The sequence below is a fragment of the Microcebus murinus genome, chromosome 16 (assembly GCF_040939455.1).
Source record: "Microcebus murinus isolate Inina chromosome 16, M.murinus_Inina_mat1.0, whole genome shotgun sequence".
In the NCBI taxonomy this organism is placed as follows: Eukaryota; Metazoa; Chordata; class Mammalia; order Primates; family Cheirogaleidae; genus Microcebus; species Microcebus murinus.
The window spans coordinates 598,018-609,151 of NC_134119.1; the positions used below are offsets into that span (position 1 = coordinate 598,018).

The window sequence follows — 11,134 nt, forward strand, 5'->3', positions numbered from 1 at the left end:
AGGCTCCGGTTTGAGGCTGTTCTGCCGATTGCTGGGGTGCGAGTGGAATGAGGACAGCCTTGGCCCCCCTGACCCAGGGCTGGAGTCAGAGACGCCTCCGCCAGCGGCCACGGCCTGTGCTTGCGGTTAGGAGCCAACAGGCTCACCCCCAGCCGGCCACTTGCTCCCCTCCCCAGGGCTCGGTCCCAGATCCTCCCCGGTGCCCGCTGCTCACGTCCTGGTGCCGTCCCCTGCCCCAAGGTCGTAGGAGGTGGTGCACCCCGGCCACGGGCCAGACAGGGCAGACGCAGGCGTCCACACCCCACGACACCACGTAGGGAAGTTTGACGCTGCCCACGGACAGATAAACGTGCTCTGAAAGTCGGGGCACCGTTCCCTGGTAAGGAGTGGCCAGAGCAGCGCAGGGTGCTGGGTTTGGGGACACCTCCGACTTGATCCAGGTGCTGGTGACCAGGTGACCTGATGGGGGTGCTCTGCCATCACACGTTCTGCTGCAGTGTCGCATCCCTGCGCTCACACCACGGTCTCCCAGGCGTCGTCTGCTCCTCAGAGCTCACGGGTGTGAGGCAGAGCTCCTGCTTCATGATGTCCGGAACCTGCTGCTTCCCTGTCACGCGTCGGGGGACACAACATGCCCCAGCTGCTCAGCCCCTTCCTGTAAGATGTGTCCCCTCCTCGCTGGGCAGGTCCCGTCTCTTGGCAGAGACAACCCTGGCTCCTGCCTGGGGCCCCTGTTGTCCCTCCGCCCTGGCGAGGGCTGTTCCCTCATCAATGCCCCGTGACACTTTCCACTCCCGACCCTTCTGGCCAGGGGTTCGTCACTTCTTGTGCCCACGAGTGGCACCGGCCACTCGGCGCCAAGGGTCCGCGTGGGCAGCGGCTGGAGCTCCCGGGCAGCAGCTCTCCGGAGGGCAGAGCCCCACAGAGCCCCACAGAGCCCGTCATCTGGTCGCGCTGCAGTTGGTCCACCGCGGAAGGGCGTGTCAGCTGCTTCCAAGTTTTACAAACACGAGTGAAGCTGCCATAAACACTGAGCAGGTTTTGTGTGGATGTGAATTTTCAACTCCTTTGGGTAAGTACCAGGGAGCACAATTGCTGGATGGGCCGAAGAATGTGTTTACTCCAGGGGTCCTCAAACTTCTTAAACAGGGGGCCAGTTCACTGTCCCTCAGACCGCCGGAGGGCCGTTGGAGAGCGCGGCGCACATTCCACACATGCGCACCGCGGGCCTGGGACGAGTCCGCTGCTAAGCAGGACAGGCAATGGCGGCAAAAACACCTAGGGGGGCCGCATGTAGCCTGTGGGCCGTAGTTTGGGGACCCCTGGTTTGGTTTGACAAGAAACTGACAACCTGTCCTCCAAAGCAGCCGCTCCGTTCCGCGTTCCCACCAGTGGGGAGCGAGCGTTATGCCGCGCCACGTCTGTGCCGTGTCCTCACCAGCGTTCCGTGTCCTCGGTGCTTTGGATCCGGGCCACTCCGTGGGTGTGTGACGACTGAGCCTCCACGTGCTGGCCCGTCGGTCCCCAGTGACACACGGCGTCCTCGGGCGAGGGGTCCGCTCGGCGCTCTGAGGGCCTGTTTCTGCCAGGTTTGATTGTTTCCTTCCTGCTGTGTTCTCGGAGTTCTTGCATGTTTTGGATGACAGCCCTTCTCGGATGTGTGGTCGCAGATTCTTTCCCAGGCTGTGGCTTGTCCCCTCCTCTCCCGACAGTGTCTTTCACGGGGACAACGTCGGTTTCAGTGGCGCTGGCCCTGTTGGCTGGGCGCGGCGGCAGCATCGGAGCCAGGAAGCCTTGGACGAGGCGCGATTATTGCTAATTGAAAACCTTTCCCACTCCCCCGCCCTGACGACTTGCGGCGTGATGATACTGACAGTGACGCCCGCACACGCAGCGCTGCGTTCGTGGGTCACGGGTTTGGTGTCGTACCCGGAAAAGTCACTGTTGCCAAAAGTCTTCTCGATGTTCGTCTGCTTTATCTTCTAAGTTTTATGGTTGTGTGTTTTTTACTTTTAGGTCTATGAGTCCTTCTGAGTTCATTTTTATGAAGGGTATAATGTCTGGGCCTAGATCCTAGATTCCTTTTTCTTTCTTTTTTGCATGTGGCTGTCGGGTTGCTCAGCACTGTTTGTTGAGAGGCTTTCTGTCCTGCATGCACAGCCCTTGATCCTTTGTCAAAGATCAATTGACTATGTCTGGACTCTCTATTCTATCCCGTCGACAGATATATATTTATTCTTTTGCCATTACCACACTGTCTTGATTGCTATAGCCTTCTATTCAGTCTTTTTTTTTTTTTTTTTGAGACAGAGTCTCACTTTGTTGTCCAGGCTAGAGTGAGTGCCGTGGCGTCAGCCTAGCTCACAGCAACCTCAAACTCCTGGGCTTGAGTGATCCTTCTGCCTCAGCCTCCCGAGTAGCTGGGATTACAGGCATGCGCCACCATGCCCGGCTAATTTTATATATATATATCAGTTGGCCAATTAATTTCTTTCTATTTATAGTAGAGACGGGGTCTCGCTCTTGCTCAGGCTGGTTTTGAACTCCTGACCTTGAGCAATCCGCCCGCCTCGACCTCCCAAGAGCTAGGATTACAGGCGTGAGCCACAGCGCCCGGCCCTATTCAGTCTTAACGTTGGGTAATTCCTGTGCTCAGACTTCATTCTCCTTCAGTCTCCTGTGGGTGATTCTGCATCCTTTGCCTCTCCATGTAAACTGGAGAACCAGTTTGTCGACATTCACAAAATAACTTGGTGGGATTTGGATTGGGATTGCATTGAAGCTGTAGGTCATGTTGGGTACCTTACATATTTTAAGGTTAGGGGAAACTTTTTGTGTTGGAAGCCCCATTAATCTAGCTGGAATCAAATAAGGCCACATTCAAGAAACTTCAGTTCGATAAAAACGTACCTGGTTTTGTAAAAAATCTAACTACTGTGGACTTAATAATTTCAAAAAATGAAAACCATTTGCTAATTTTAAAGTTAACTAGCCTTTTTTTTTTTTTTTTTTTTGTGACAGAGTCTCACTTTGTTGCCCAGGCTAGAGTGCTGTGGCATCAGCCTAGCTCACAGCAACTTCAGACTCCTGGGCTCAAGCGATCCTCCTGCCTCAGCCTCCCGAGTAGCTGGGACTACAGGCATGCGCCACCATGCCCAGCTAATTTATTTATTTATATATATGTATATATTAGTTGGCCAATTAATTTCTTTCTATTTATAGTAGAGACGGGGGTCTCGCTTTTGCTCAGGCTGGTTTCGAACTCCTGATCTTAAGCAATCTGCCCATCTTGGCCTCCCAGAGTGCTAGGATTACAGGCCACGCCCTGCCTTAACTAGCCTTTTAAAGACTGTGTTGTGTCTGGTTTTTGTTGTAAAGCATTTGAATATTTGGTTGCAGCATGGAGATCTGCAGTTTCAGTTGATCCTCTAGATAGGTATTAGTCATTCGAGACCTCAAGGGTGTCTTGATTTGGGTTAGGTAGTAGAGTTGCAGCAATAAGTGGTTGAAAAGCAAGAAAGCATTTTAGGGGCATGTTGCCAAAGGCATGAGAATTCTACTGCAATTTTCCATATTTCAATTGGATCTTTCTTAGTGTCAAACAATGACTTTAAAATGTCATCTACGGAGAACTCAGTCGATTCCATCTGAAGTTCTTTAGAGGCAGTGATGCTGATTTGAGTATGATGTCATGATGCTCAAAGTCGGTGAACCTTTCATTGTATTCTCCAATTAATAGGTCTATAACAGCTGCACATTTTTCAAATGATTCACGTATATCATCCTGCTCATCAATGACCTTTGCCAACTGGGGAAAATGTTCATCCAAAATTTCCTTCTGAAGAAGTGTTTTGGAAAAAGAAAGATTTTGTCGAAATGTTTATTTTTTGCTACATATCATACATAGACTTAGTATTACCTTGCAAAGAAATATTCAAGTCATTTTTATTTGGCATTATATCATACAGAAATGGTGCATTCCTATATAAATCTTCTTTCAACAGCTCACATTGCTGATTCTGTTCTTCATAAAATTTAACTATCTGTTCTCGCAGAGATAAAATTTTGGCTAACACCTGTCCCTGCCATAGGTGATACAGCAAATCCACACTGAATGCCTCCTCATTCAGCTTTAGCATGTTACGAAACTGACGCTGCATTGTTGCATTTTCACAAATATAGTTAACTATACTTATAACTTATTGCAAAGTGTCACTTAAAGTAGTAGCTTTAGCAGGGGATTTTGCTGATGCAAGATACAATGGGAAGAAATGAGAGCATCTGTATCTGTTGATACTTTTTTTATCTGTGCAATAAACCCTTCATGTTTTCCTGCCATGGAAGGTGCACCGTCTATACATACACTCACTAAATTTACCAAATTCAGTCCACCTTCATGACATTTATTGTGAAAGTTGTTCAAGATATATATATTCCCTGTGTTCTGTTCACAAGAGTGCCCAAAGCGAGTAACTCTTCATAGCAAAGAAAATCTTCTGTTATGACCTGAATGAAGCATAAAACCTGTGCTATGTCCATAGTATCAGTTGATTCATGCAAAGCAATTAAATAATATACATTTTCCTTTTGAAGTGTTATGTGAAGTTGTTCTGTTAATTTGAAGGCTAATTCATGCTGCCAATCAGTTATGATTCTCCTTAAAAGAGGCAGTTGTTTGTACTTTGAAATATTATTGGGGTCTAAGCATCTTACACCTTCAACAATGCATTTTTTTTTCTGATGACAAGTTTTATATGTATATACACTGAACGATAATGCAACAAACAAGGCATGTAGCTCAGACTCAGCCAGGAAAGCTGCCGCAAGGAATAAGTTTGGAACTATTCAGTAGTGCCAAACACTAACACTGTATTTACAAATCTAATTTGGAATCTGGACTTTTTTGAGTGCAGGAGGAAGTTGGGGGAGAAGCCATGCATGAAATAAAAATATATATACACAGACATAAACACCCACATTTTCATACTTTTTTCACCCATTTTCTCCACAAAGAACAAATCGGAGAAAGGAAAAGCCAAGCCCCTTTACGTAGAGTCCCTGTATTTACTATGGATTTATTAGAGAAGCCCCACATGGGGTTTGGATGCAAGGAGGCAGACTTCACTCTCGTTGGCCCCACTTACCCCTGACAAGTTACCTGGTGGGGACACAGGCATCAATATCCAGAAGAGGCAAGGAAAAATATGGCTTACTTAACTTACACATTACACACCAGGGGCCTCAGTTTCTCCAAGTACTTTCATACCTGGTCCTTCACTAGATCCTTGGCAGACTTGTAACCTGCAGCAACAGAGTTCAGTGAAGCTGTAAGACCCAGAGGGAAGCAGTATTTTGATCCAGCACGTGCAGGGTCAGTCACTTCATCCAAGACCATTACACATCCCAGCCCCAAGTAAGTCCTCAGGGGCTTCCAGCTGTTTTCTTCGTGGAGTAGAAGTTTGTGCTTTTTCCCTCCCTAGATTTCTCCTTGCTGCCACTACCAAGTTCTCCACTGCTCTCTCTGGACCCAAGACAGCTGCCTCAAGTGTGTGTATTTATCGTTCTGCTGCTGGTGGCTCCTCCCTGGCTGCAGGCTCTTCCCTGGCGCTGGCTTCCCTACCTGTGACTCCAGAGGAATCAGATATTGGACCTCCTCTGTGCTGGTGGCTACTTTATCTGGCTGCAGCCACCCCTTGAAATATTCCAAGGTGCTCTCACCAGAACCAAGTCCATCCACGAAGAACTCTGATGCTAACTTCTTCTGGAGGAACCGATCCCAGCATTCCTTCTTGGCACGGGCCAGGGTTCGAAGCATGTCCTTAGAAGTGACTTCCTGATTTAAGCCTTTGATTCTTTTCAGTTTCCTCTCTAGAGATGCTAAATACATTTCTGAATCCTGCAAGGGAGCCCAAGGCTTTATAGGTAGCTCAACAGCAAAGGCTGCGGCCCCTCTCCGGCCTTCACTTTCAGGGTAAGAATCAACAAAGGAGTCTGAGAAGGCATTGCTGGCACCATCTTCTTGGTCAGGATTTGGCAAACAAGAACAGATTTCAGCCCAGAGATCCTAGCTAGATCTTGTAGAGGTAGAATCAACACCTTCAAACATTTTCATTTGGAATCTGAGCATGCCAGTCTGCCGAGCAGCCCGCAAACGCTCGGCTCAGCTCGACAATGCATTTTTCCACAATTTCTACATCACTGAATGGCTTCTCTTTTTCCTGAGGATATAAGCTACTGTTTTTTCCTTTTTTTGAGTCAGGGTCTCACTGTGTTGCCTAGGCTAGAGTGCCATGGTGTCAGCCTAGCTCACAGCAACCTCAAACTCCTGGGCTCAAGCAATCCTCCTGCCTCAGCCTCCTGAGTAGCTGGGACTACAGGCATGCGCCACCATGCCCAGCTCATTTTTTCTATTTTTGTTAAACACGGGCCTGCTCTTGTTTAGGCTGGTATAGAACTCCTGAGCTCAAACGATCCGCTGGCCTCGGCCTCCCAGAGTGCTAGGATTATAGGTGTGAGCCACCGCGACCAGCCTAAGCTGCTTTATAAGTTGCTTCAGTGACATCATTTCCAGGTCTTATTGCTGCTTGAAAGAATCGTCTTTGCTTTTGCTTTTCATCTTTTAGTTTCTGCAGTACCACCTTTCCCACCTCTCCCTCTAATTGAAAATATTGGTGGTCCTTGTGAGTGTTGTGATGCTGATGAGCATTGAATTCTTTAATGCTGATGTTGCAGCATCACAGAGCAAGCAAATCATCTTATCTTTAGCAGAAAGAAGATAATATTGCCATTCCCAATCCTCATTAAAAAATCTGTTTTCTTCCTTCAACGTTCTCTTGGTCTTCTTTGACATGACAGACTGTTAAGCAGACAGAAATAAAAAATACTGTCAGCAGGGCATGGTGGCTCATGCCTGTAATCCTAGCACTCTGAGAAGCCAAGGGGCGGCTGGATCCCTTGAGGTCAGGAGTTTGAGGTTGCTGTGAGCTGCGCTGACGCCACGGCACTCTGGCCAGGGCAACAGAGCAAGACTGTCTCAAAAAAATAAAAAATAAATCAATCTACCATCTTCAGTCTTTTAATAGGATAGTTTAATCCTTTTATATTTATTGTAATTACTGATCTATTTGGATTCATATCTCTTAATAAGTTGTTCTACAGGCCAAAGCATTTGCGAGGAACTTTCTGCTGGTTGGACTCTTGCCTTTTCTTCCTTCCTTCCCATGGTGTGGATGATTCGTCTCTCTTCTACCATGTGGTGATTTTAAAAGGTGTCTACAGGCTGGTCCGATGGTAGTGGGTTATCAGAATTTATTAACGTTAGTGTCACTAAAGTTGGTATTCAACCCTCCTCCCACTGCTACATTTGACTGGCTAAAATAAATAAATAAAAGGTGTCTACAAATTCTATGGTACTTCTCCCACAGAAGTTGGGAGTCTGCTTTCCCTTGATTTTGGGTTGGCCTTGTGACTCGCTTTTCTTAATGACTGTCACCGGAATGAGACAGCCAGGTGGCCTCCACAGCTAGACTGGAAGAAGGTGGCAGAGCTTCCTCCACCTGGTTTCCCTCTCTCCTTGCCCACTGGGGAGCCCGAGCTGCCGTGCTGGAGAATGAAGACAGGTGCCTGAGAGCCTCTGCCGTCCCACCCCAGCCCTGTGGGTCGAGTCCGAGCCCAGCTGCCAGATGGGGAACCAGGGGCCTCAGGAGACTCCGCAGCAGAACTCAAGTCTCCTGGCCGAGGCTCCCAACATCAGGAGACCAGCTGTCCCTGCTGTGTCCCGTCTGCATTTTTGGCCTGGGGAGCTTGTGGGCCTCATAAATGGTTGTTCTATGCCCCTGAGTTTTGGGGTCATTTGTTACACAGCTACACCAACTGGGATCCACAGTGTCCACGATCAGATTCCTTTCCTCTGAGCCACACCTGAACTCTGGCATCTGGGTGCTGTTCACTGTTTGGTGGCATGAGGGGCCAAGCCTGGGGGGTCCCCATCTGAGCAGTGCCCTCTCTGTTGGAATGGGCAAGGCTGGGTGTTCTGCATGTGGTGGCATTTCGGGGGGCAGTTTGGCCCTGGCCTGGCCAGGACTCAGGGTCTCCAGACCAGATTCTGTGTGATCTCCTCTGCTTGAGGTTGCTGGGACTACAGGCATGCACCACCATGCCCAGCTAATTTTTTCTATATATTTTTTGGTTGTCCAGCTAATTTCTTTCTTTTTTTTTTTTTTTTTTTTTTTTTTGAGACAGTCTCGCTTTGTTGCCCAGGCTAGAGTGAGTGCCGTGGTGTCAGCCTAGCTCACAGCAACCTCAGACTCCTGGGCTCAAGCAATCCTCCTGCCTCAGCCTCCTGAGTAGCTGGGACTACAGGCATGCACCACCATGCCCGGCTAATTTTTTCTATATATATTAGTTGGCCAGTTAATTTCTTTCTATTTATAGTAGAGACAGGGTCTCGCTCTTGCTCAGGTTGGTCTCGAACTCCTGAGTTCAAGCTATCCACCCACCTCGGCCTCCCAGAGAGCTAGTATTACAGGCATGAGCCACTGCACCTGGCCCAGCTAATTTCTTTCTATTTTTAGCAGAGACAGGGTCTGACTCTTGCTCAGGCTGGTCTCGAACTCCTGAGCTCAAATGATCGGCCCACTTTGCCCTCCCAGCCTTTGCCGTCCTCTCACGACACATACCACTCCTGACACCAGGTGTGTGTGGGGTTCACTCCAACATCACATCCACCAGCGGTGCCGCAGACACCCCCGGGCTCCTCCAGTTCAATCCCGACACTGCCTGCCTGGAGGCAGCGTCAGGTTGCACAAGTGGGGGGCTCAGTCCCACAGACCGCCCCCCACTTCCAATGCCCATAGAAGCCCCAGGTGCTTCCGACTGTCCGACTAGGTATGGGGGTTCCCGTGACCCCCCCCTTGGGCTGGGTTGATTTACTAGAGCCCCTCACAGAACTCAGGGATCACTAACGTGTGCTAGTGTATCATGAAGGGTATCACAGGATGAACGCCACAGCCACGTGGAAGGGCTGTGCAGGGGGAGGTGCGGGGAGCAGGTGGGGAGCTCCCCTGCCCCCTTCATGTGCCGCCCTCCAGGGACCTCCTCATGCTCAGCTACAAAGTGATTGGTCACGTCACCGGTCACTGGTGATTGACTTAACCTTCTCCCCTCCCCGGACGGTGGCGCTGGGCTGATAGTCCCACCCTCTTACCCTGCCTCTGTCTTTCCTGTGACCAGCTCCACCTGAAGCTGCCCAGGAGGAGCCAGCCACCGCCAACTCATCAGCATGCAAGGAGACACTCAGTACTTTGGTTAAGCCAAGGATTTTAGGACAGGACAAAGAACAAATATCTATATCACAGTATCACAGAACGCTTGGTGCAAAGATGCTGTGGGCCCAGGGCAGCCAGGAGGCCCCAGGGCACAGACCCTTCCCGGGCAAAGCCCCATCAGATCCCTTCCCGGGCCCCTGCAGGAGGGAGCCGCAGCCCCCACACCTTCTCTCTAAGGAGGCCTCCCCAGCTGCAGCCGTGTAGATCAGGACAGGACTCCACGCACCTCCCACACAGACCAGTCACCTCCACTCGGGGCATGACCTTTTGGCTGGGTGGGCGGGTCCCTGGCAGACTGGGAACAGGGCACTAAAGTTCAGCTTAGGTGGGTCACATCCAGAAGCTGCTGGTATCTGCCTGAGAGCACAGGACCCAGCTTCACGGGTAAGCTGAGGCTCCCAGTCCTGGGGACCTCCGCCTCATGGGTAAACTAAGGCTCCCAGTCCTGGGGACCTCCATGCTCACTGGGGTGCGGGGTGGGTGCTGGGCTGGTGCAGCAGGCTGGGGAGTGGCGGGTCCTGGTGCAGATCCACAGGGAAAGACACTGGTGAGGACTTCCTTGTTTACCTGGGAGGAAGCAGAGCTGAGGGTGTGTCAGGCAGACATTTTGCTTTCTTTGTAACTTGACACAATACTTTTTTTTCTTTTTTTTTTTTTTTTTTTTTTTTTGAGACAGAGTCTCGCTTTGTTGTCCAGGCTAGAGTGAGTGCCGTGGCGTCAGCCTAGCTCACAGCAACCTCAAACTCCTGGGCTCAAGCGATCCTCCTGCCTCAGCCTCCCGAGTAGCTGGGACTACAGGCATGCGCCACCATGCCCGGCTAATTTTTTATATATATATCAGTTGGCCAATTAATTTCTTTCTATTTATAGTAGAGACGGGGTCTCGCTCTTGCTCAGGCTGGTATTGAACTCCTGACCTTGAGCAATCCGCCCGCCTCGGCCTCCCAAGAGCTAGGATTACAGGCGTGAGCCACAGCGCCCGGCCTTTTTTTCTTTTTTTTGAGAGTCTCACTCTTGCCCAGCCTAGAGTGCCTTGGCGTCAGCCTAGCTCACAGCAACCTCAAACTCCTGGGCTTAAGCGATCCTACCGCCTCAGCCTCCCTACTAGCTGGGACTACAGGCATGCGCCACCATGCCCGGCTAATTTTTTATATATATATACTTTTAGTTGTCCAACTGATTTCTTTCTATGTTTTTAGTAGATATAGGGTCTCGCTCTTGCTCAGGCTGGTCTCAAACTCCTGAACTCAAACGATCCACCTGCCTCTGCCTCCCAGAGTGCTAGGATTTACAGGCCTGAGCCACGGAGCCCGGCCAATATAATACTTTAAGCAAAGTTACACAAAAGTTGCAAAAGTGGTAATCAGGACTTCTTTCTATGTACTCTTTATCTGGATTCACCTGTTGCTCACATTCTGCCCCGTTTGCTTCATTGCATAAAAACCTTTATTTCTGGAACCACTGGTACGACATCATGCCCTTAGCCCTCACACGTTAGCGTGTTTCCTGACCACACGAGCTCTGCCCGCTGTCGCGGTGGGAGGTCCGACCCACACAGTGACATTCCTGGTGCTGAGCCTGCTGCGGCTAGCCTGGCTGGCGTCCGTTTTCGTGTGCCCCCCAGGCTGGGTGGTTCCTTGGCCTTTCCTGTTCTTTACCTTTTATCTTTCTTGGCGGGAGGGTTCCGGGAGCACAGGGCAGCTGTTCTGCAGAACGTCCCCCACGCTGGGTCTGTGCTGCGTCTTCTCGCGACGGGGCTGAGTCTTGCGTTTGGGCAGAGACCACGGAGCTGTCGCGCCCTCCTCGGG

The 11,134-nt window shown here is 50.2% G+C and overlaps 1 long non-coding RNA gene and 1 pseudogene across 1 annotated transcript; both read right to left on the reverse strand.

The window, feature by feature from the left end:
• Positions 1-5,339: 5,339 nt before the first annotated feature.
• LOC105875746 (coiled-coil domain-containing protein 32 pseudogene) lies at positions 5,340-6,230 on the reverse strand (annotated as a pseudogene).
• A 3,071-nt stretch (positions 6,231-9,301) lies between these two features.
• On the reverse strand, positions 9,302-11,073 carry LOC142876841 (uncharacterized). The gene is made up of 2 exons (XR_012923659.1): positions 10,985-11,073; positions 9,302-9,909 (listed from the first exon to the last, which is right to left on the reverse strand). It is a non-coding gene; the product is annotated as an uncharacterized LOC142876841 (long non-coding RNA).
• Positions 11,074-11,134: the final 61 nt, after the last annotated feature.